The following is a 25,530-nucleotide window of genomic DNA, read 5'->3' as shown; positions in this document are numbered from 1 at the left end:
AAGAAAACATAGGAAAAAAAGAATATTCAAACTGAAAACTCCCTCAGTACATTAAAGGTGATATAATAAAGTCAAAGAAGAGGTTGCACAAAATTCAAGACAAAGAATAGAACATTGGGCAAAAGGGCACCCCTTACTACCCGGAAACAGAATGCTTCTGCAATAGCAATGAGTGGAATGCCTGCAGGGATGAAATACACATCTAGAATTTTACACAGTGTTTAACATTAAGTAAATAATTTTATGTGAAATAACTTTATGTTCCAATGTTATAGACATGAACAATTGTTAATTTCTTTTAGTTGTATTTATTTCTTTTATTTGAAGGAAGAGCAACAGGGAGGGGAAGAAGGGAGAGAGAGAAAGAGAGAGACAAGGAGAGGGAGGGAGAGCCTGCAACAGCCAGGGCTGGGTCAGCCTGAAGCCAGGAGCCAGGAATCCCATAAGCATCTCCAATTTTGGTGTAGAGACCCAAGTACTTGAACCATCACCTGCTGCCTCCCAGGGTGAGCATTAGCAGGAAGCTGTGTCAGATGTGGAGGCAAGACTCCATGGTGTCCCAAGCAACAGCCTAATCCACTGTACCCCTGCTCCTTTTTTTTTTTCTTTTATTTATTTGCAAGGCAGATAGAGAAAGGCAAATGGAAACACAGAGATCCTCCATCTGCTGGTTCACTCTGCAAATGAGCACACCAGCTGGGGCTGGGTCAGCAGAAGCCAGCAGCCCAGAATTCAATCCAGGTCTTCCACATAAATAGCATGAACCAAGAACTTGAGTCATAACCTGCTGCCTTCCAACATGCACATTAGCAAATGCCGGAATTGGAATCAAAGCTGGGTTGCAAACCCAGACACTTTGGTTTCTGGTGCCCCAAGCAGTATTATATCCACTATGACAACTGACAACCCCCACGAATAATTTTAAATACAGCTAATGATTATTGAATAATTACTCTGCCAGAATCTAAGCATTAGAGTTATTAATTTAATCTCAAAGAACTCAATAAAGTAGCTGGGTAATTAAATTTAAGTTGCATTCACATTCTTAAGATTCTAACACATTATACTAAAATATGTAGAAACATTGCTTCTAGTGATAACAATATCTGCAAAAACGGAAACAATAAAAGTGAACAGAAAGAGACGAGATGCAAGATCCCAGAAGACAGATAAAACAATGTGCAACTCTGGCCTCAGAATCAGCCCTTAAGGCATTTGGATCTGGCTGAAGCACCCACGAGAGTATTTTAGGCATGGAAAGCCAAGACACTGTGGCAATAAAAAAAAAAAAAAAAAAAAAAAAAAAAAAAGACCTAAATGAAAGATCTCTGCAAGTGAGATCCCAGTAGAAAGAACGGGCCATCAAAGAAGGAGGTACCTTTCTCTGAAGGGAGGATTGAACTTCCACTTTGACTACGACCTTGTCTAAATAAGATCGAAGTGCGAACTCAAAAGGCCTCCATAGCCTTGGCAACTCATGACTAGAGCCTAGGGAGATTACTGATGCCATAAACAAGAGTGTCAATTTGTTAAGTCAACAACAGGAGTCACTGTGCACTTACTCCTCATGTAGGATCTCTGTCATAAATGTGCTGTACATTGTGATTTAATGCTATAACTAGTACTCAAACAGTATTTTACACTTTATGTTCTGTGTGGGTTCAAGCTGTTGAAATCTTTACTTAATATATACTAAATAGATCTTCTGTATATAAAGAGAATTGAAAATGAATCTTGATGTGAATGGAATGGGAGAGGGAGCGGGAGTTGGGAGGGTTGCAGGTGGGAGGGAAGTTATGGGGGGGAAGCCATTGTAATCCATAAGCTGTACTTTGGAAATTTATATTTGCTAAATAAAAGTTAAAAAAAAGTGCAAATGTATTTCTAACACTTAATTTTCCTGTCACTGTCATTTGAAACATTTTGCTACTTAGTTTAGAGAATGCTTGAGAAAACTTCATATATTTAAAATATTTAATGTATATTAATGTAATTTTTTCTGATTTATGTAGTTACTTAGTGATAACATTAATAATGAATTATGACTGTACAAGCTACATTGAATAATACGGTTTAAACTTATATTTTGGTAGAGTTTAAACAACTTGATATTAACCGATAGGGCATACAAAGGTCAAATTTAGATAAATTAAGTGGTCTTTTTTGAGTCTATGAAAGAATAGGTTCTTTTTGTTGAAACAACAGGACACAGATAAATACCTAATAATTAATTTCAGCACCTGACACATTTCTGATTATTGGACATTTTTTAACAATGAGACTAGAACATTCCATTTGATGCCATGATTATAGTAAAAGCTTTTAAGACTCCAAAATGGAACAATATGAGCATTTGATTTTTTGTAAGCTTCCTATGCAAACACAAATGAATAAATGTGTTTTGGAGTAGAGCTGAATGTGTGTAGACTGGTCTCAGAATAATTGTCACTGTGGTCACAGTGGGACTAAACTACTCCTACTCGTGGGATATTGTCCCTATAGGAAGCACAGATTCCCAAGTTATAAGTGGCCACTCCTTAAAAAAGGAGAATTTGCTTCTTTTAAAAACATAATACAAAAATGTATGTATAGAGAAATAGTGACCAGAAACAGAATGGAACTGGCATAAAACAGACACAGAGTTCAGTGGCCTAGAATCCAGAATCCAGAAATAAGCTTAACAATATATATTCAGCTAGACTTTACAACGCCACCAAGAAGACACAATGCAGAAGGGACATTCTCTTCAACAGACAATGCTGGGAAAACTGGGTATTTGTGTACCAAAGAGTGATTTGACCTTTATCTTATCACACTATACACAAATTTTAATTCAAAATAGAGACCTAAACATAAGATATGAAGCAATGAAATTCCGAGAAGAAAACAGGGGGAAAAGCTATTTTAACATCTATCTATATCTATATATGTATCTATCCATCTCCTACTAAAAGCATTGGCAACAAAATAAAAAGAAACAAGTGGGACTACATCAAACTAAAAAGCTGCTATTCAGCAAAGAAAAAATTTACAAAACAGAAAGGCAGTTAATGAATAGAGAAAAAATTTGGTAATTGTATTTTAGATAAGGGGATGATGTCCAAAATGTACAAGGAACTCACACAACTCAGTACCAAGAAAATAAATAATCAAACCAAAATTGGGCCAAGGACTAAAATAGGTATTTCCCCAAACAGGAAATAAAATTGGCTAACAGTTATATGAAAAGGTGCTCAAAATAACTAATCTCCAAGGAAATGAAAGACAGCTCCACATGTGTGTTCACTGTAGCATTAGTTACAATAGCCAAGATATAGAAACAACCATCAATGGAAAAAACATATAAAAATATACAATTTGACCTTAAAAAAAGGATTCCCTGCTATTTATGACAACACGGATGCACTCAAGGAGTATAATGCTAAGTGTGCTAAGTGAAATAAGCCAGACATGGAAAAATATTGTATGATTTCATTAAATGTAGAGCCTAAAATAAGGAAAAAACAAAATAATGAAATTCAAATACAGAGCATGAGACTATGGTTGCCAGTGTCAGGATTGTTGGTAAAATACAGAATTGAAAGTGAAATGGTACAGTGTTCCACTTATGTAGGATAAATTAACTGAGATCTACCATTAGGAATGTTGACTAAATATTATTGTAAATTGTATATGTATGCTAGACATTTCCTAAAAGATTAGAGTGCAGGGGCCCAATCACGTGGGCATTCTTCTGCTGCTTTCCCAGGTGCATTAGCAGGGAGCTGGATCGGAAGTGAAGCAGCCAGGACTTAAACTGGAACACATATGGGGTGCCAGCATCGCAGGCAGCAGCTTAACCTGATATGCCACAATGCCAGCCCCTAATTATGATTTTATAGCAATCATTTTACTATATACATGCATATCAAAACCTCATATTAGATTTTCAAGTATATAAAATAAATAACAGAAATTAGAAATGTAACAGTATATGCACATTTTAGTACAGATGTGTCTCAACATATGACGAGATTAGGCCCTGATAAACATATTGTCAATATTAAGTCAAAAACCCATTTTGTGCTCAACCTTCTGAACATATCAGGTTAGTGCATCAACTGTTCTTCCTCAGGATTACATTCATGTGGCTGACTAGAGGCTATGGCTCTGTGTTACCTCCACCCTCCTGAAATATGGATGACTGTACATTGCTAGCCTGGGAAAATATCGAAATTCACAATTCAAAGTATAGTTTCTACTGAACGTATATCAGTTTTGCACCATGTAAAAGTGAAAATTGTGACTCACACCACTGTAAGCATCGTCTGTAGGTACTATACTTAAATTTCTAGGATCAAATTTGGAAACTGCAGTAATTTTCACATGGCCATTAAGAAATTAATCAAATACATGAGATTGAGCTTATTTGTGCTAAAAACACATAAAAGGATGTGTTTTTAGTATAAATTATATCATAACAGACTGTGATCCCAACCAGTAGGGTGTCTAAATGCCAACTTCTGCCTATTCCTAATTCCACCCCCAGCTATCAGGAGGGCGGATCCTCTAACGGCACATATTCATCTTACACCATTTATGGAATTCCAGTCGGGATGGTATTCTGGAACATTTAAATGAAGTACTTTTATTTACTAAGAAAAGTACAAGAAAAAAATAATCGCTGTCAACATTTCAAGGACTCACTATTAACAGTATTTTACAACAGCTTTTATACTTTAATTACAAATATCCACTGTAGTATGGTTACCCTTATTTCCACAGTTGAGGAAACTGATAAACTAATAGTTTCTTAGGTCACACAGCTGGTAAGAAGACAGAGATGATATAGGCACACAATTTTTTTTTTATCTTTTATTTAATGAATATAAATTTCCAAAGTACGACTCATGGGTTACAATGGCTTCCCCCCCCATACCGTCCCTCCCACCCACAACCCTCCCCTTTCCCTCTCCCTCTCCCCTTCCATTCACATCAAGATTCATTTTCAATTATCTTAATATACAGAAGATCAGCTTAGTATACCTTAAGTAAGTATTTCAACAGTTTGCTCCCACATAGAAACATAAAGTGAAAAATAGTAGATGATTTTTTTTAAATGATGATGAAATAAGATCAGACCTATTGTCATGTTTAATCCCAGTGAGAGTCAAGTTGGGAGTTGATAATTTCTTTCTTTTTTTTTTTTTTTTTTTTTTTTTTTTACAGAAGATCAGTTTAGTGTACATTAAGTAAAGATTTCAATCGTTTGCACCCCCATAGAAACACAAAGTGAAATATACTGTTTGAGTACTCGTTATAGCATTAAGCCTCAGTGTACAGCACGTTAAGGACAGAGATCCTACATGAGGAGTAAGTGCACAGTGACTCCTGTTGTTGACTTTACCAATTGACACTCCTGTTTATGGCATCAGTAATCTCCCCATGCACCAGTTATGAGTTTCCAAGGCTATGGAAGCCCCTTGAGTTCTCCGACTCTTATCTTGTTTAGACAAGGTCATAGTCAAAGTGGAGGTTCTCTCCTCCCTTCAGAGAAAGGCACCTCCCTCTTTGAAGACCTGTTCTTTCCACTGGGATCTCACTCACAGAGATCTTTTTGATAGGCACACAATTAACCTAATTTCAAGTCTACGCTCTTCATCACTATCCTCTATTTCCTGTTATTACCTACATGTTGTCTTCACAGATTACCCAACATTCCTTTAGAAAAACGATAGTGGATTTTTTTCCTCAAGGGGGAGGCCTAATTATGTTGAACTGAATCCACACTACTGAATGATAGCCTACGATAATAAATCTGTCTTTAGGAGAAGGGTTAATCACAGAGCTTGTTATTCTGCAAGGCCTGACAGTTTCAGTGGTGTCAAATTCTGCTCTGGAATTTTATCTAGGGACTGCTGTGAAAGTGTGCTCTCACGGCGCTGAGTTTTCACTCATGAATGTTACATAAATCACTAAATGACAGCATAGTTCACATTGTTGCATACGCATGTTGAAAGTATTTGTATGTTACTGACATATTCCCTCAACCATGTATGTATTACTTCCATCTGTTAAAACAACAAGACTGAAAACTACCCAAGAGACCATGTATAACAGTAAAAATAATCATTTTTAGCAGGCTCTGAGAAACTACTATGGAAGAAAAATCTTGTTTCCTATCAAGTTTGAAAATAACATAGTCTAATTATTTTCTTGCCATGCTTGGATCAGCAGGTGAAAGGACATCTCAACCTAAAGATTAATGTATTATAGATTTCAACTCTGATAAATTGGAATTAAATGGCTCAGTAAGCATCTTTCTTCATAAGTTAGATTTCTCAGGGAGTACTAACAGATTGGTATTTAGGTTCTGAATGTTTAGAGTTCTTATTTTTCTTGGTATCTCTCTGACATGGGCGGATCATAATCACTCCCTACAGTTATTTTTATGAATGATGAGGTGTATGTCTTTACATCTATAAGATATTCTACTGTTGTTATGTCCTGGGCTTATAATTAATAACCTTATACCTATTCTTACATAAATGCCACCTGTCCCTTCCACTTCTCATTGGAAACTTTCTTTAGTTATTATTTTTAAATTTTTTTTAACTCTTATTTAATGAATATAAATTTCCAAAGTACAGCTTATGGATTACAATGGCTTCCCCCCCATAACGTCCCTCCCACCTGCAACCCTTCCCCTTCCCACTCCCTCTCCCCTTCCATTCACATCAAGATTCATTTTCGATTCTCTTTATATACAGAAGATCAGTTTAGCATACATTTGTGGGGAGCAACTCGGACTAGACTAAGTTACTGGAATTAAGACTTATTCTATGCATCTGCTCTCCCACAATATGGCGCTGAGAAGGAAGAAACAGCTTCTACACAGCTGCCTCCAGTTCAACCAATAAACTGTAGGACCTGCTCCTGATTGGAGGAGAGCAGCGTACTCGGCGTGTGGGTAGCAGAGTTGGGATTGGTGGAAGAGGACTATAAAGGAGGAGAGAGACAACATGCACCAGGAACATCTAAGGGGAACATCTATCTGAAGGAACACCTGTGCAGCCCCCGAGAGAGCTGGCCGGCGGTGTGCCGCTCCCCTGCGGAAGTGGGGAAGGTGGCCAGGGGGAACCGCCCTTCCACGGAGATGGAGGGACAGTAGCCCACCCGGGAAGAACCAGCAGCAAACCCGGGGAGGGCCGAGCAGACGAAAGAACAACGCAGGGTCCTGCGTCGTTCCTCCACGAAGACGGGGAGCGACAACATTAAGTAAAGATTTCAACAGTTTGCTCCCACACAGAAACATAAAGTGAAAAATACTGTTTGAGTACTAGTTATAGCATTATAGTTCATAGGTACAATTCTCTCAATTGTCCTCCATCTCCCTTTTTTTCTTTTACTTTTTGAGATAATATTGCTTAAATTTACATTACAGTAAATAGACAATGCTTCACCAAATATGAAGTTTAAGAAATAACAAGCAAAAAAAAAAAAAAAGACCCAAGTAGGCAACGGCTATAATCAAAAAATGAATAGAAAAATGACCATTTTTCCAAAATGCAGTAAATTTTACAGTAATCATGGATCAGGCAGTAGCTTGAGCAGCCGAGTCATGATGGGTCAAAGTCAGATTGGTGGTCATGGTCCTGGAGGCGGCCAGAAAAACGTCAAGGACAAAAAAAAGAAATACAAGCCTCTGCCAAACCAGAGGGGGAAAACGAAGAAGAAAACAAAGGGGCCAGATGCTGCCAGAAAACTGCCACTGGTGACATGCCAAAGTCAGTGCTGGCTGGACTCACTGAAGTCAGAATGAAGGACTATCGTTTCATGGAGGAAGAATTCATCAGAAATCAGGAACAAATGAAACGATTAGGAGAAAAGCAGGAGGAAGAAAGAGCAAAAGTAGACGACCGGAGAGGGACCCCACTATCAGGAAGAACCTTGGAGAAGATCATCGATGACAGCCATGCATCATGTTGACATCTGTGGGCGCAAAACACTACGTCAGCATCCTTTCCTTGGTGGGCAAGGATGTACTGGAATTAGGCTGCTCGGTCCTGCCCAGCCACAAGGTACGTGCTGTGATGGGGTGCTGATGGATGACACAGCCCCCTGGATGTAATGATGAAGGCAGAAAAGGCCCCTCAGGAGACCTATGCTGTAATTAGGGGTTGGAATGCCAAATCCAGGAAACGAAGGTATCTGTGGAGCTTCCTCTCACCCACCCAGAATACTGCAAAGAGATGGGAATAAAGCCCCAAGGGAGTCATTCTCTGTAGCCCACCTGTTGGTTTTACCAATAGGTAAAACCTTGTTGGCCAAGGCAGTGGCAAACCAAACCTCGGCCACTTTCAGAGTGGTTGGCTCTAAACTTAATTCAGAAATACCTAGGTGATGGGAAGTTTCGCATTGCCAAAGAACATGCACCATCCATCATGGGTACTGATGAAGTTGATGCTATTGGGGCTAAAAGAGAAGACTCAAATTGCGGTGGTCAGAGAAAACTTCAGCGAACACTGCTGGAACTGTTGAACCAGCTGGATGGATTTGATTCAAGAGGAGACGTGAAAGATATTACTGCCACAAACCAAACAGAAACTCTGGATCTAGCACTTATCAGAGCAGGCCACATTCACACGAAGATGGAGTTCCCCCTGCTGGATAAAAGCCCAAGAGACACATCTTTCAGATTCACAGGAGCGGGATGCGGCTGGCTGATGATGCAACCCTGCACGACTTGATCCTGACTAAAGATGACCTCTCAGTGTTGACATCAAGGCAGTCTGTGCAGAAGCTGCCCTGATGGCCTTGAGAGGATGCAGAATGAAAGTAATGAATGAAGACTTCAAAATATCTAGAGAGAAAGTTCTTTATATAAAGAACAGAAGGCACTCCTAAGGGCTCTCTCTCTTGTGGACCATGGCTGCCCACAGGATAATGCCTGTACTTTTCCTTATCAACAACAGAGGTGTGGATGGGGAAGCTGCTCCAGGGAACCCATGTTCCAGCTGATTTTTACCAGCAAACATTCTGTGTGTCTTTCTGAGTGTGAGATGTTCTTTGGTCACTGCTCATTCTGCTTCCCAGTTAAGTGTGCCCTTACCCACACAAAAAAATTTAAAAAATTTTTTTTAAATAATCACAGATCAAAACTATAGTAGTCTAACATTCTTAGATACTGGTTTGACAAAGGCATAAAATAGAGTTTTACAAAACTATATCTGCAGCAATACTAATACACACGGGCATTTCATTTTTTTTCTAATTATCTTTTTTTTAATTCATTTTAATTCAAATATTTGTTGAATATTTCACAGTACAGGAGTTCAAATAAGCTAATGACAGGATGATTTGTATTTTCTTTTTTTTAATTTTTTTATTTTTTTTTCTTTTTCTTTTTTTTTAATTCCTTATTTTTTATTTTTTATTTTTTAACTTTTATTTAATGAATATAAATTTCCAAAGTATGATTTATGGATTACAATGGCTTCCCCCCCATACCATCCCTTCCACCCACAACCCTCCCCTTTCCCACTCCCTCTCCCCTTCCATTCACATCAAGATTCATTTTCGATTATCTTAATATACAGAAGATCGGCTTAGTATACATTAAGTAAGGATTTCAACAGTTTGCTCCCACACAAACATAAAGTGAAAAATAATAGATGATTTTTTTTAAATGATGATGAAATCAGATCAGACCTATTGTCATGTTTAATCCCAGTGAGAGTCAAGTTGGGAATTGATAATTTCTTTTTTTTTTTTTTTTTTTTTTTTTTTTTACAGAGGATCAGTTTAGTATGCATTAAGTAAAGATTTCAATCGTTTGCACCCCCATAGAAACACAAAGTGAAATATATTGTTTGAGTACTCGTTATAGCATTAAATCTCAATACACAGCACATTAAGGACAGAGATCCTACATGAGGAGTAAGTGCACAGTGACTCCTGTTGTTGACTTTACCAATTGACACTCCTGTCTATGGCATCAGTAATCTCCCTATGCTCCAGTCATGAGTTTCCAAGGCTATGGAAGCCCTCTGAGTTCTCCGACTCTTATCTTGTTTAGACAAGGTCATAGTCAAAGTGGAGGTTCTCTCCTCCCTTCAGAGAAAGGTACCTCCTTCTTTGAAGACCTGTTCTTTCCACTGGGATCTCACTCACAGAGATCTTCTGCCAGAGTGTCTTGGCTTTCCATGCCTGAAATACTCTCATGGGCTTTTCAGCCAGATCTGAATGCCTTTAGGGCTGATTCTGAGGCCAGAGTGCTATTTAGGACATCTGCCATTCTATGAAGTAAGAAACAACGAAATCCAGTCATTTGCAACCAAATGGAGGAATCTGGAACACATCATGCTGAGTGAAATAAGCCAGTCCCAAAGGGACAAATACCATATGTTCTCCCTGATTGCTGACAACTGACTGAACACCAAAAAGGAAACCTGTTGAAGTGAAATGGACACTATGGGAAATGGTGACTTGATCAGCATAGCCCTGACTGTTAATGAACAACTTAATACATTATACCTCTTAGTAGTTTTTTTGTCTGTTCTACTTGATGGGTTTAATTCTGTAATTAATACACAGTTATTCTTAAGTGTTGAAAATTAACTGAAATGTGATCCCTGTTAAACATAAGAGTGGGAATAAGAAAGGGAAGAGATGTATAATTTGGGACATGCTCAAGCTGACTTGCCCCAATTGGTAGAGTTAGAAACATACCAGGGGATTCCAATTCAATCCCATCAAGGTGGCATGTACCAATGCCATCTCACTAGTCCACGTGATCAATTTCAGTTCACAATTGATCATAATGAAAGGACTAAGAGTCAAAGGGAGCACATAAACAATTCTAGTACCTGCTAACACTAACCGATAGAATAAATAAAGGGGAGAGTGATCCAACATGGGAAGTGAGATACTCTAATTATCTTTAAAATAAACTTTTTACTTCTGTTGACTCATTTTTACTACACAGACTACAGATTTCCAATAAAGTAGCTTATTATTATTCTCCTGCTCAAATTTTTTGTCATTTTTTTGTATTATTTACAATAGCAGATAACATTATTGAACACCACTATGTACACTGATGAATTACTCAACTTAAGTAAAAATTCATGCCACCATGAATGTTTTATACACTGTGTTAAAACTGTTTTAGCTTGATACTATTTAAAGAAGTACCCATTTGGGTGCTGACCTGTGGCATAGTAGGCTAAGCTGCCGCCTGCAGGGATGGCATCCCATATGGGCTCTGTTTTGAGCCCAACTGCTCCACTTCCCATCCAGGTCCCTGCTAATGGACCTAGGCAAGCAGAAGATGGTCCAAGTGCTTGGGCCCCTGAGTCTGAATCCCTGGATGAAATTCCTGATTCCTGGCCTCAGTCTAGTCCAGTCCTAGCCATTAAGGCCATTTGCAGTACATAAAAGACTTTCTTTCTCTCTCTCTCTTTCTCTCTCTGCTTCTCCCTCTCTGTAACTCCTCATTTCAAATAAATAAATAAATATTTTTCAAAAAAAAGAGATATAGCCATTTGGGTGATCAATTTTACACTGATGAGAAACCTCCAGCTTACATATTTTCATAGATTTTTTATACTAGAGCATATTTATATACAAATTTAAATGACTGAACTACAGGGGCTTTAGTTCAATTATTGACACTGATAAAAAGTTTAATCAGCAAAGTGTTCCAAAATTATAGACTTAGAAGAAAAGTAGGAATAGGGAAGCTCATATAAGTGTTTAGAAAGAATTTGACATCACTAACTCATTTTGGGACAAGAGCCTAGGGTGATTACTGATGCCATAGAGTGTATATTTGTTAAGTCAACAACAGGAGTCACTGTGCACTTACTCCTCATGTAGGATCTCTGTCCTCAATGTGCTGTACATTGTGATTTAATGCTATAACTAGTACTCAAACAGTATTTTTCACTTTGTGTTTCTATGTGGGTGCAAACTGTTGAAATCTTTACTTAATATATACTAAACTGATCTTCTGTATATAAAGAGAATTGAAAATGAACCTTGATGTGAATGGAAGGGGAGAGGGAGCAGGAAAGGGGAGGGTTGCAGTTGGGAGGGACGTTATTGGGGCGGGGAGCCATTGTAATCCATAAACTGTACTTTGGAAATTTATATTCATTAAATAAAAGTTAAAAAAAAGAAAAAAAAAGAGAAAACATTACACCAAATGAAAAAAGCTAGAAATGAGGACTGTACATTCTATGAATCCACTTATGTAAAAGGTCCATCATCTGCACCTCTAGAGAGAAAGTATTCCTGCCTAGGGACAGGGAGGTGGGGAGATTGGTTGGTGCCTGTTAAAGGTATAGAGTTCCTTTCTTTGGTGAAAAAAAGTGCTCAAATATTGGTTAAGGGGAGAGGGCTGTACAACTCCATGAAGATACAAAACATCTGAATACTGAATTATGTGATTTGCATGTTATCTGAATTATAGCTCAATAAAACTGATGCTAAATAAATAAAAAAATAAAAATATCAATATGATAAAAAGTTTAATGAAAGTGTCACAAACTTATAGATTTAGAAGGAAAAAAGAACAACAAGTAATGCTTATAAAAATGTGTAAATGCCGTTTAGCGTCATTCACTGGATTTTGGATTTAAAATGTCAATAATACTCTCTTTTCAAGGAAATCATTGAACAAAACCATTGACTGATAAAACTATTTTTTCATGAAAATTAGCTAACTTAGGTACTTATGATAAACAAAAGTAATCAAAAACCATACAGAGTAAGCTCCTTTTATATTATTTCAGTATTAAAATTGAGAGAAAAAGGGAGAACAGACAAAAACATGGCAATATTATATAAAACATATTCAAACACAGTGTAATATAATTTCAACATGTTATACACTGTGAATCTTATAAAATTTAGAATTTAAAATTCACCAAAATGTAGTCTTATCTTGTAATGAGTGTATGGCCTGTGAAATAGAATATTTTTTAATGAAAAAATAGGACAATGTGGCAGAAAAGCCTGCCTGCTAAAATATTCCCAGTTCTTGTGCTCTTTAAAAGAGAATTCAAATTTCAGTTGTTCTATACCAGAGCATCCCTTGAAATTAGGTATGGTCATGTGACCTAGTCCTGGCCAAGGAGATGTAAGTGGAGGTGCCGTGTGGTGCATCTGGGAGGAGACTGAAGTAAGCCTCAGAAACCAGGCTTCTTCACTCTATTATTTTGCAAATTATTCTAAATTTTTTTGTGTTTTCCTTTTCCTTTTCATTCTGATCTACCACTATCTGAGAGGATCAGGAAACCTTAAGCCTGATAGTCATGCCCTGTAACAAAGAAATAAAAACAAAACAAAACAAAAGTGAAAAGCAGGCTGTCAGGTAATACTGGGAGCACCAGGTGAAGAATGGATTGCTGGCATCTAAATTTATTTTCTGCTAGACATATTTAAACATCTGTTATTTTGCTCATTTTAGATATATGCAGTCATATGTGATCTTAAGTATTATACTAGTCATTTTTTTTTTAATTTTTTGACAGGCAGAGTGGACAGTGAGAGAGAGAGAGAGACACAGAGAAAGGTCTTCCTTTTGCCGTTGGTTTACCCTCCAATGGCTGCCGCGGCCGGCGCACCACACTGATCCGATGGCAGGAGCCAGGTACTTATGCTGGTCTCCCATGGGGTGCAGGACCCAAGCACTTGGACCATCCTCCACTGCACTCCCTGGCCACAGCAGAGAGCTGGCCTGGAAGAGGGGCAACCCGGAAAGAATCCGGTGCCCCGACCGGGACTAGAACCCTGTGTGCCGGCGCCGCAAGGTGGAGGATTAGCCTACTGAGCCGCGGCGCCAGCCTGTACTAGTCATTAAAGATAGAATGTTGAGTTTATTCAATGCAAATAATTATTAAAGAATTTTTAATCATTAATCATATCAGGTTTTGTTAATATCATCATGTATCAATGTAGCAGACTGCAAATTACAATATAAGATATGTCAAATGTAACAACCAGCATTTATTTCTTACTGGTGCATCAGTAGGTTGTCTGTGCTTTAGCTGATCTAACCTAGGAGTAAATAGGAGTGTGTTTGGTCATGGAAAGAATTCAGATTAGTGCTGTTTGTCTCTTTTTTTTCTTGGACCGCTGAGCTACCTAAAGCAGGTTCTTCTCATTTATGAGGTCAGATTGTTCCAGAGAAGTGAGCAGAATCATGCAAGGACACTTAATGCCTAGGCTCGGAACTAACACTCTTACTAATACTAAACATATTCCACTGCCAAAAGTAAACTGCATGGCTGAATCCAACACCGTGGGCCTTGAATGTATTCCTCCCATGAGAAAACAGAGCTGGGGGAAATAAACCTCAGATGAAAGGATAATCTACTATGAGGTTCCAGTAGAATTTGGAACGACCACATATTTCCATTTGTACAACTGCATTATTAAAGAGAAAGTAGCAAAAATATAAGCTCTTTAAGCCTAAAATTAAAGGTGTATCATGCAGTCATATAAATCAGATTTTTTCATATATCACAAATAAAAATAACATTTTGAGAAACCATCATCTACCTACAATAAGAAAGGCCATCAATTTTAGATGCTTAGCTATATATTCATTCATTTCTCTTATATAACATGAGACTAATTCTAATTTTATAAAAGGTATAATTACTAAAAATTTTTCTACAACCTTCTGTGAATAGCATATTATTTGGTATTGTTATAATTTGTGCTTAACTGAATTATACTATATACATGACATATACCCTTTTCTTCTCACTTTATGATCACTGTCATGAATACCATTTTTTGTGATATTAATATCCCTGTTTTCAAGAAACACAGTATGTATTTGTATGTATATAGTATCTACATATTAAGTGAATATGACAAAATATTAAAGGTTAGTAAATCTAAAATTAAAAACAATTAGAAAAAAGGAATTCAAAATTTTAAGTTTGAGAAGCCACTAAGGCATTCAAGTAGAGTGAGTAGGTTTAGAGAGGTAACATTAAAACTTTGACACCCCATTCATTGTCATATTCTTTGATATTGATAAATAAGATAATGGCAATCACATATTTTATAATTATTTCTTTGATGAAAAAAGTAAATTGGGTTAAAAAGAGAGATTAGAAGCAGATACTCGATGGCGAGACTGCAAGACTCGATGGGAGGTGAGGGTCTGAGGAAAATGAAACTGAGAGCAAAGGGTCTCAATCATTGCAATTAAACAGGTGATATCAGCAAAATATTGAAACAGGATAAAAATTTTAGCCCAGGTAGACAGTACTCAACTGTCCACGGTTTAGTTCTCAATTAAAAATGAAACTTCCTCAATGCCAGCCCTGGAAATGCTGTAAAACAAGAGGCAGACCAATGGGCCCACAGGGAAACCTGCAGTCCCTATAGGAAAGGAGGCCATGTCACAAACAGGGGTAGCAGATCATCCTTTTGCCTCCCAGCCCTTATCACTGTTATGAATTAATCACCACTAAAGCTTTTCCCTGGAGACAATAAAAATGAATCAAAACAGATAACAGATCAGGAGTATATAACATTTACAGGTGAATTAGCGACTACAGTATTCTCCATCCCCTTACTTTCCTCTCCCCATAATTATTACTTGTGAAGTGGCCACTCCAAAGCATTCCATTCCACATTTTCATGAAAGTAGGGTGGGAGACCGGGACAGGTCAAGCCCAGTCTGTAATGCATCAGGCTACACTCTGAAATGAATTCATTGTAACATCCACTTTCTAATCGATTCTCAAACTCCAGTGACTGCAGAAGTTGTGATCTGAGCCTTAGCTTATCTCACAGATACTTATGACTACCCAAGATAGTAGACACATCAAAGGAACAAAATGCACTCAGGATGAGAATTGGATGGGGTGCCTAGAGGAGCTCAATGACGATAAAGAAATAATAAATAAAGAAATAATAAAGAAAACAAGCTACAATAGTTAATGTTACAATGTAGAGTTAATGTCAAAAATCTTAACCAAAATGTCAGTTAAGATTTTAAAATCAACTTAGCCATCCCCAGAGAAGTAGAAGCATTTTTTAAAAATACTTGATATAAAAAATAGCTTTGAAAATCTCTGAGAAATACTTGGTGCTTCAATGACTACAATAAAGAACTAAAGAGACGTGCTCAATGAAATTGGATGTAGCTTAAGAAAAAGTTTTGACCCAGATTACATCAAACAAATCTCTCAGGAGGCGTCAGTAAAGTAGGGTTAAGAAATTATAAAGAAAAGTTAATAAGTAGGCAGGGAAGAAATAAAAGTATCAATATTCATATAGAAGAAAAATATTGATACTTTACTGACGCCTCCTGAGAGATTTGCTGAGAGACTGAAAAATATTCAATATGTAAAGATAGAATCACAGAATTTTCTAGAAATGAAATGCCTATTTTTTGTAAAGTGTGTCAAAGACATGCACAGCCATTTCTCTGAAGAAGATATAAAGATGAAAAATTAACATGAAAATGTTTTCAGTACCAATAATGAATTCAAATATGTAAATATAATTACAGTACTAGAATTGCTGAAAAGAAAATAGTGATAGCATCAAGTCTGGGTGACTGTACAGAAACTGGGTCACTCAGGCAGCTTTCGTGGGAGTGTAAATGGAAAAAACGCTCTGGAGAAACAGTGTGTCAATTCCTTTTTAAAACTAAAAATGGACTCACTCTACCACTCTGACACTGCACTGTTGGCATTTATCCTAGAACATGAAAATTTATTTCCACACAAAAATGTGCAAATGAATGTTCATAGCAACTCTATTTGTGATAAAGACTTAAGTAACTGACTACATTTCAAAGCAATAATTCTTCATCAAACTGCGGTATACCCACACCATGAAATACTGTTCAACCATAAAAATGAATTAACTACAGAGACAGGCAACCACTTAGATGAATCTCAAGGAGATTATTCTGAATGCAAAAAAGTTCACTTCAAATCATTATCTATTGCAGGATTCCATTTGTGTAACAATTGTGAAATAATATAAATGTAGAAAGAGAGTGGAAACGAGGGGTTTCTGTGGAGTTTGACAAGGGTGTGGTTTGAAAGGAATGACATAATGAGATAATGTTGGTGAGAATAAATACAATGTCTTTATAGGAATTACTGTCTAATTTTAAATTAGTTTTAGTTCATTCTTTTCATTTGTGTCACTAAGACTTCAATTTTGAAAACAATGTTAACATATGAATTGTTTTTATTTAGCGGTGTTGACATGTGAAAATTAGTGAAATTTTATTTACCTTATGCCATCATTAACTTATTAAAATATACTTATAGACTGCCTGCCACATACATGGCATTTCTAGACAAAAGTATATAGAGTACTCCTTATCCAAATATTTGCCACAGTACAAATTTAACAACAGTGAATAAAAAAACACAGTAAAAGAAAAATGCCCAGTTCTTACACATTAAAATTTTCACTGTGGGAAACAATGCTAAAAAAAAATAATTAAATACCTGATACGTAGGAGGCTAGTAACTGTCACAGAGATAGTAACAGGGAAGTTTGGTAAGTAACACAGAATGCTCCCTAAAATTATAGTGACAAGAAAACTCGGGTGGCACTCACCATATAATTCCTTAACTCAGGAGGTGGCTTTTGCAGTATGTAGAATACACTCACGATTCCAAGTGAACCTTTCTCTAGAGTTGTGCAAATGTGATCTTTTTAATTCATCTGTTTTAAGCGTGACACCTTGTTGTATTTGCTTTTTATATCTTTATTTAAAACATTATAGATTTTGAAGTTGAAACATAGATCATAGTGTATTTTACTATAAATATCTAAAGGTATTATTCAACAATATTAGCTAAATGGAAATTCAGGAAACAGCATATATGTGTTAAAACATCTTAAAAAAAACAGGTTTCAAATGTGCTAATAATCTAAGTCTGGTTACTTGAATTCTACTTGCTTTATTAAAACTTATTTCAGACTGTTGAGGTGTAATTGACAAGTAGGAGTTACAGACATTTAAGGGTGTGTATGTTTAGATGTACACAGACATTGCCAAACGATCTCCTTTTCATCACGTGTTAGCTGCTTGTACTCAGGCACATCATGAAATCTGAGGTTGGTTGGGTTTTTGGTAAGTGTTTAAGACATGGCTTGGGACCTCTGCACACCGTATCAGAGAGCTGGACTTCAAGTTCCACGTATCTCCTAATTCCAACTTCCTGATAATACATACCCGGGAAGGCAGCAGGCGATGGCCCAAATACTTGGTTTCCTGTCAGCCACAGGTGTGGATTGTGTTCTGGCTCCTGGTTTTGGCCTGACTCAGCCCCAGCCATTGTGAGCATCAGAGCAGTAAATCAACAGATGTAAGATCTCTCTCTCTCTCCCTCTCTCTCTTTTCTCTCTCTCTCTTCTTTTCTCTCTCTTCTTTTCTCTGCCTCCCCTTATCCCTTTCATATAAAATGAAAATAACTTTTAAAAAAGAACTTCGATGACTAGTAACATTAAAACCAGCTTTAAAACAAGTTTTGGCACTCAAATTTATAATAAGTATTTGAGCATTGTGGAATATCTAATTCTGAGGACTACACTCTCATCCTCTATTATCCTTTTTTCTATTAATAATGGAGCTAGCTAAATATTTTCTGGAAGTGCACTAAGTTCATCAATTTTACTGTGTAACAACACAATGATACATCAGAACTACAGACACATCTTAATTTGAAAATACTTTTAAAGCTATGAAAAAAAATGTTGAACTGCAGAAGAGTACACAGAATAAGATGTTTGCCTGAGATTTGTTTATTAAACAAATAAAATTTCACTGACAGATGAGATCTCATAGTCTACTTCCACCCAGACCTTTTCGTCTTTTCCCACAACACAGAGGACTATATTCAGAATGTCTTATCTTCTTATCTTTTCCCAAATATGATTTTATACTTATCCAACATATGTTTGACTATATAGAAATTATAGTTATAGTGGGAAATATACCCTATTACTTCTAAAATATTTGGATTTTTTTTTTGCTATGCCAAGAATGATTTTTTTTTTACAACAGAGTTTTTATTTCAAAGTGACCTCACCAAAGTGGGCATGGCATTGTATTGATTTAGAACATACATAATGCAAGAGCTATAATGAAGAGTTTCTTCTTTCCATTTGTCTACTTTTATTGCTTTCTATGTGGCAATAATATTCTCATGCTCTCAACTAACAATGACTAAGAATCTGTTTTATGTTCAAGATAATGCTGTCTGGCATTTTATGGTACAGAAAATAAGCATTTTCTCAAGACTTCCATTACCTGGTATGGCAATATATTTGCTACTACCTCTAAGGCATCAGGAATACACAGGCTGAGATAAATATACAGTTAATCACTGTGTCTCTTTTTGGTTGTAAGATATAATTCTCTTTTTAAATAAATTCCACAAGAAAATTAAACGCATAAGTTGTTATATGCCAAGAATTAACTTTTATATATGAAAAGAAGTAACTTTTATATATGAAAGTCTCTTATTTATAGCCAATATAATGTACCTATTTTCTGACAAAATTAGTTTAACAGATGAAGGTACTTCACAAAGTTTGTGAAAAATGGAATTAATAGATAATTTTATTTTGTGCTTTCATCTCTGACATAAACACTGTTCTGTTAAGACCTCTTGCCCTAACAACCTAATCACTCTTCTCATTTGCAAAAGGCTCAATTCTGTTTTGTTGGTCTTTGTATTATTATAACTGCAGATTCACAATAAAATCTTTAACTTAGACCTCCATTGTTCTGACTAGCTGTTTTTCTTGAATAGGCTGCTTGCCAGTGCTTAAGAAAATAAATGTAAAACATATATAAGATGTACATGTTCTACTTTCCTGTGGTATATTCATGTGTTGCTATCCTATCTGGGTTCACTTGTGACTCCTACTTCACATTTTCATATCTCTGCTCAAATATCAAGTCCTCAGAGAGGCATCCTCTGACCCAGTTTCATAGAGAGTTGCAGCATCTTTCACAACTTCATCATCTGGCTGTGTATCTCAAGAAAAACACTTATTACAACCTGAGACCAGAGTGGCAACATATTTGTATGCACAGTGACTTCCTGAATTTAAAATGGGGTTTCAAAAGGTAAGGAATTTTGCCAGAGGATTTTGTTAAGATCTATTCTGGTCTCCTCATTAGGGTAGAGTGAGAGACAAGTCTTTGTCCTGTGCTTCACAGTATAAAGCATTGATTCAAAGGCAGCAGGAAGAGTTCTAGGCATCACATTACTGTGAAATAAGGTCTCCGAAACAAACCACTCTCACACCTATCAGCACATTGCTATCACATCAACACAAAACCACACTGTTAACATGTCTATTTCTGATGCTCATTCAAAAAATGAAAGTTAAAATTTGAATAAAAATTTCATTCGGAATTTCACAAGAAAAATGGGCTTTTTTCAAGGCATAGAGCAATCTGTCTGGAAGGGGGGAAACAGTATTTCCTAATATTATGCATGCTGAGTTGGGTAACACTTCCCTTTGAAATTTTTGCCTTTGTCGTGGTGCTCTTAGCATTGTATAACTCTAACTCCTGTGATTTGGGATCATTCTATCCTACTTATAAAAATGTGATTAGTAGGACAGAAAACTCAAAGTAATTATTTAAATAGGAAAAGTACATTATAATTGAAGCATTTAGGAGTCTCAGCCCCTTTTAAAACCTGCACCTACAATAATGCCTCTTAGAACCTCATAGGTTCTTATTAGTTGGCAATTTGGTCTTATGCCAGTGGCTTGTCTTATAAACTGTCATTATGTTTTGCATAGCCATCAGATAGAATACACTCTCAATAGATTATATAGTACATATTTTTATTAGTCCTACATAATTTATAGTATGAATGCAGTCATTCAATTTTTAGATAATTTTCCTTACCTCAAATAGCTTTTAAAAATCACTAAAATGGAAAATGAATGTGGGAGAAGCTATTATTTCTTCATTTTAGCTAATTTGCTGGACTGTCCGAAATTAGATTCTTTTCTTTTCCAAAATTTAACCGTTAGTCTACTTCTCATCAATATGGTTTTAAAATGATGAACATGTGTAATAATTGAAAATCAGCCTTTAGATACCTTCTCAAATTTTCATTCATTCTGGGTACAGAATGAATTTAAAGGTATCCTCTATTTCTTCCTAACTTTTTACATAGCATTAGTCACCTTCTGAAATTATTCTGTCTGTTCTACTCCCTAACCAGAATAATTTCCATAAAATCATGGACTTTTCTGTTGCATTTACTTACTTACCCAATGTACATGTAATGGTATGAAACACCTAATTAAAAGAGAACAATATGTTGCATCAAATACTGCTGTCCATAAGGGCAGCCCTTGGTGGTAATTTGAGCTCTTTACCAGCATCTTGTCCTTTTATTCTTGGCAAGAACACAGAGGAAAGCAGGTTTGCCCAGCGGACCTAAATGAAGTCATGGCTTTACTCAGATGAAGGAAGTATGAGCAAAAGTGACTTGTGCTTCTCCCAGAAGGAAAACTTAAAAGCTGGCACATGTGTTAGCATGCTCTCTGCAAAACACATGTAATAGGTAAGATCATTCAGACTATTACATACAAACACAGACCAGTACATCAGTACTTGTGGGAAACTAGGACATGATGAAAGGAAAAAATAAAAATTATAAAAGAGATCATGTAAAGATGAAAAAATACTTCTAAAATGAAACTACTTTTTAAATTTTCTAGGATACTATTTGTTGAACTCTTGATTTAGTGTTGGAATAATCATATGACTATAAAGTAAACTGAAAATAGATCTTTGTAAAAATTAACAGTGAGAATAGGAGAGGAAGGAGGGAGAAGGGTGGGAGCGCAGGTGGGAAGTATCACAATGTTCCTAAATTTTTATAGATGAAATTTTTATGTCTTAATTAAAATAAAAAATTTCCTAGGATTTTTAAAACTTAAGATTTACTCTAATATCTGATATGCTTTCATAAACACATGTATACTCAAAATTAACTTCTCTAAGCAGACACTAATTATTATATAAATAAAACTACCTTTGACTTTGTTATTCTTTTTGCAAAGGCATGGATCCTAGAAAGATAAATTTTAGTTTAACATCTTTGAAACAGGAGGTCTGACATGGCCAAATACTGAGAAGATGCACTGACCTCAGCCACAGAAACATTCCAGGAAATCAAAGGAAGGACCACATTCCTGGGGCACTGACGGAGAGAAATTTCAGTAGAGAAGTGAGGGAACAGAACAGAGATTCCACGGGGCAGTGAGGAGAAAGGACAGACACACTGCCATCAGCCGGGTCACCAGCCACCCCTGCAGCTACACCACTGTTTCCCTGAAAAGCAAAATCATCTTCCTAGGATAAGGTAGAAAGAAGATTTAACTGGGGGAGAATTCAGTCCCCTACCTTCAGGTCCAGCCTGGAGAGCTGAGGGGGACTGAGCAACCACTTTGTTTTGCATAGGGAAGCCACAATGCCTCTATCCTATTCTCCCACCAAAGCACCGGACCCGGTTGGATGCAGTAGAGCAGCTGCAGAGCTCTGTTCCAATTCAGGGAATACCAGAAGTCCCACTGCCTCCAGAGACAGGGCAACCTCCAGGAGGGAGAGCTGATCCCCCGCACCCTGTGACTGTGCGAGTCCTGGGCCTGGGTCTTGGAGCTAAGAGAATCTCAGTACGAGGCTGGTTTTCCATCATCTGCCCAGTATGACTGCAGCGACTCAGAGCGCCCTGAACACTAGGGGTGGATCTCACAGCGGCTCAGAAGACACTGCAGAGTGAGCTGGTGCTCTGGATGGTGCATGCCTCAGTGGGTAAAGCGCGCTGGTACCTTGTGCTCACTCTCAGCTGTGGATTAGCTTGTTCACACCAGCACCTGGAAATGGTGGAACTGCAAACAAACCAGTTGGCTGCAATATCCCCGACCCACCCCCCACAGGCCACTGACAAAATGGAAGAAAATATTTTCAAACTATGCATCCTATAAAGGATTGATAGAATTATAACGGGCCCAAGAAACGTCACAAAAACAAAACAAATAATTCAGTTAAGAAACGGGCAAAGGATATCAGTAGACATTTTTCAAGGGAAGAAATACAAATAGGTAACAGACACATTAAAAGTGCTCAGGATCACCAGCTATTAGGGAAACACAAATAAAAACCATGACACAATTACACTTCAGTTAGAATGGCTAATATCCAAAAGTCAAAAAATAACAAGTACTTGAGAGAATATGGGGGAAAAGGTATTCTAATGTATTTGATGGGAGTGAAAATTGGCATGACCGTTATGGAAAACAGTATGGAGATTTCTTATAAAACTAAAATTGGATCTGTCATATGACCCAGCTATCCCACTCCTATATATATATATATATATATATATATATATATATATATATGAAATGAAATTAACCTATGAAAGGTATACCTGCAAACCTATGTGTACAGCAACTGAATTCCCAGTAGCAGACATAAGGACCCAACCTTGATATACAACAACTGATGAATGAGTAAAAATATAGTATATATACACAAAATTGGATCTCTGCATGCAGAAGTGTAACAAGACCCCCTCCTTACACCGTATACAAAAATCAACTCAATATGTATCAAGGATATAAATCTATGACCTGATACCATCAAATTACTAGAGGAGAAAATTGGGGAAACTGCAAGACATTGGCATAGGCAAAGGCTTCTTGAAAACGACACAGAAGCATAGGTAATCAATTCAAAAATAAGACAAATGGGATTACATCCAGCTGAGAAACTTCTGTGTTGCAAAAGGAACACTCCATGAAACTGATAAAGGATTGAAATCCAGGATCTATAAAGAGCTCAAGAAACTCAACAACATAGCAATAAACAAACAAAAATGAAATCCTGTCATTTGCAACAAAATGGATGCAACTGGGAACATTATACTTATTGAAATAAGCCAGTCCCAAAAAGGACAAATACCATGTGTTCTCACTGATCTGTGGTAACTAATAGAGCACACTAAAAGGTAATCTACAGAAATGAAAATGACACTTTGAGATGCGATGACTTAGCCTTTGTCTCTACTGTTGAGTAACAGTTCTTTTCTCTTACTTTTGTTGAACTCTTAACTTAGTATAGAGTTAATCTTACATGTATAAAGCGAATTGAAAATACAACTTAGTAAAAAATAAGAATGGGAATAGGAGAGGGAGAAGGAAGAAGAGTGGGAGTGCAGGTAGGGTGGGAAGGATCACTATGTTTCTAAATTTCTATTTATGAAATGCATGAAGTTTGTATACCTTAAATAAAAAGATTTCTGGAAGAAAAGAAAACAACAAAAGAAACAATTTAGTTAAGAAATGGGTAAAGGTCTTGAACAGGGATTTTTCAAAAGAAGAAATTGAAACAGCCAACAGACACATGAAAAAATGCTCAGGATCACTAACCATCACAGAAAAACAAATCAAACCAAAATGAGGTTTCAATTCACCCCAGTTAGAATGGCTCTCTTACAGAAACAAAAAACAAAAAACGCTAGCAAGGATGTGTGGAATAAGGTATCCTAATCCACTCTTGGTAGGAATGTAAACTGGTGGAGCCACTGTGTAAGATAGTATGTAAACACCTCAGAAATCTGAATACAGACGTACCATATGACCCAGCCATCCAACTCTTGTGAATTTACCCAAATAAAATGAAATCAGCATATGGAAGAGTGATCTGTACTCCCATGTTTATTCCAATTCAATTTACAATAGCTAAGATATGGAATCAACCCAGATGTCCATCAATTGAAGATAAGATAAAGAAATTATAAAATAGATAGACAGATAGACAGACTATGTAGAATACTACTCAGCCATAAAAAATGAAATCCTGCCTTTTGCAACAAAATGGATGCAACTGAAAACTGATACACTTAGTGAAATAAGCTAGTCCAAAAAAGACAAATACCATATATTTCCCTGTTCTGCGTTAATAGAGTAACAAAAATGTAATATATAGGAGTGAAACTGATATTTTGAGTTTTAATTATTGTTTACAGCCCTGAACAGTGTTTTTTCCCATTTTTACTATTGTTGAAACTTTTACTTAGTGTAGGGTTAATCTTATGAGTATAAAGTAAATTGAAAATGGATCACTGTAAAAATTGAGAGAGATTAGGAGAGGAGGGAGTAGGAAGGCTGGGAGTATGGGTGGTGGTAGGGAGGTAAGTGTGGGAAGTATCACTATGTTCCTAAATCTGTACACATGAAATTTGTATACCTTAAATAAATTGTTTTAACAACAAAATGGAGAAGGGGAATAGTGGTAACTCTTTTGGTATGAGTAGTGTTTTGTTCTTAATTTGGGTGTTGGTTATGAGTGTGCTCACTGAGCAAAAAACTCTTTTATATCTTTTATATGTACAGTCACATTCATTCCTTGCTATGTATACAGTTCTTCAGTGTAATGTTTAAATAGATTGTTGGAACACAAAACAAAATGTTGCATGTATACATAAGTATGTTAAAGCAATTGTATAC

The 25,530-nt window shown here is 36.6% G+C and overlaps 1 protein-coding gene and 1 pseudogene across 5 annotated transcripts in view; one reads left to right on the top strand and one right to left on the bottom strand.

Annotated features, from left to right (window-relative positions):
- Window positions 1-25,530, bottom strand: part of MDGA2 (MAM domain containing glycosylphosphatidylinositol anchor 2) — an 891,422-nt gene that overhangs the window by 57,055 nt on the left and 808,837 nt on the right. The gene's annotated exons all lie outside the window — the stretch shown is intronic.
- LOC108178310 (26S proteasome regulatory subunit 4 pseudogene) lies at window positions 7,604-8,886 on the top strand (annotated as a pseudogene).

This window comes from Oryctolagus cuniculus, chromosome 12, assembly GCF_051225735.1.
Source record: "Oryctolagus cuniculus isolate XC-2025 breed Fujian yellow rabbit chromosome 12, ASM5122573v1, whole genome shotgun sequence".
Classification (NCBI taxonomy): Eukaryota; Metazoa; Chordata; class Mammalia; order Lagomorpha; family Leporidae; genus Oryctolagus; species Oryctolagus cuniculus.
Note: the sequence above shows the minus strand (reverse complement) of the source record. Positions and strands in the feature narration are given on the sequence as shown.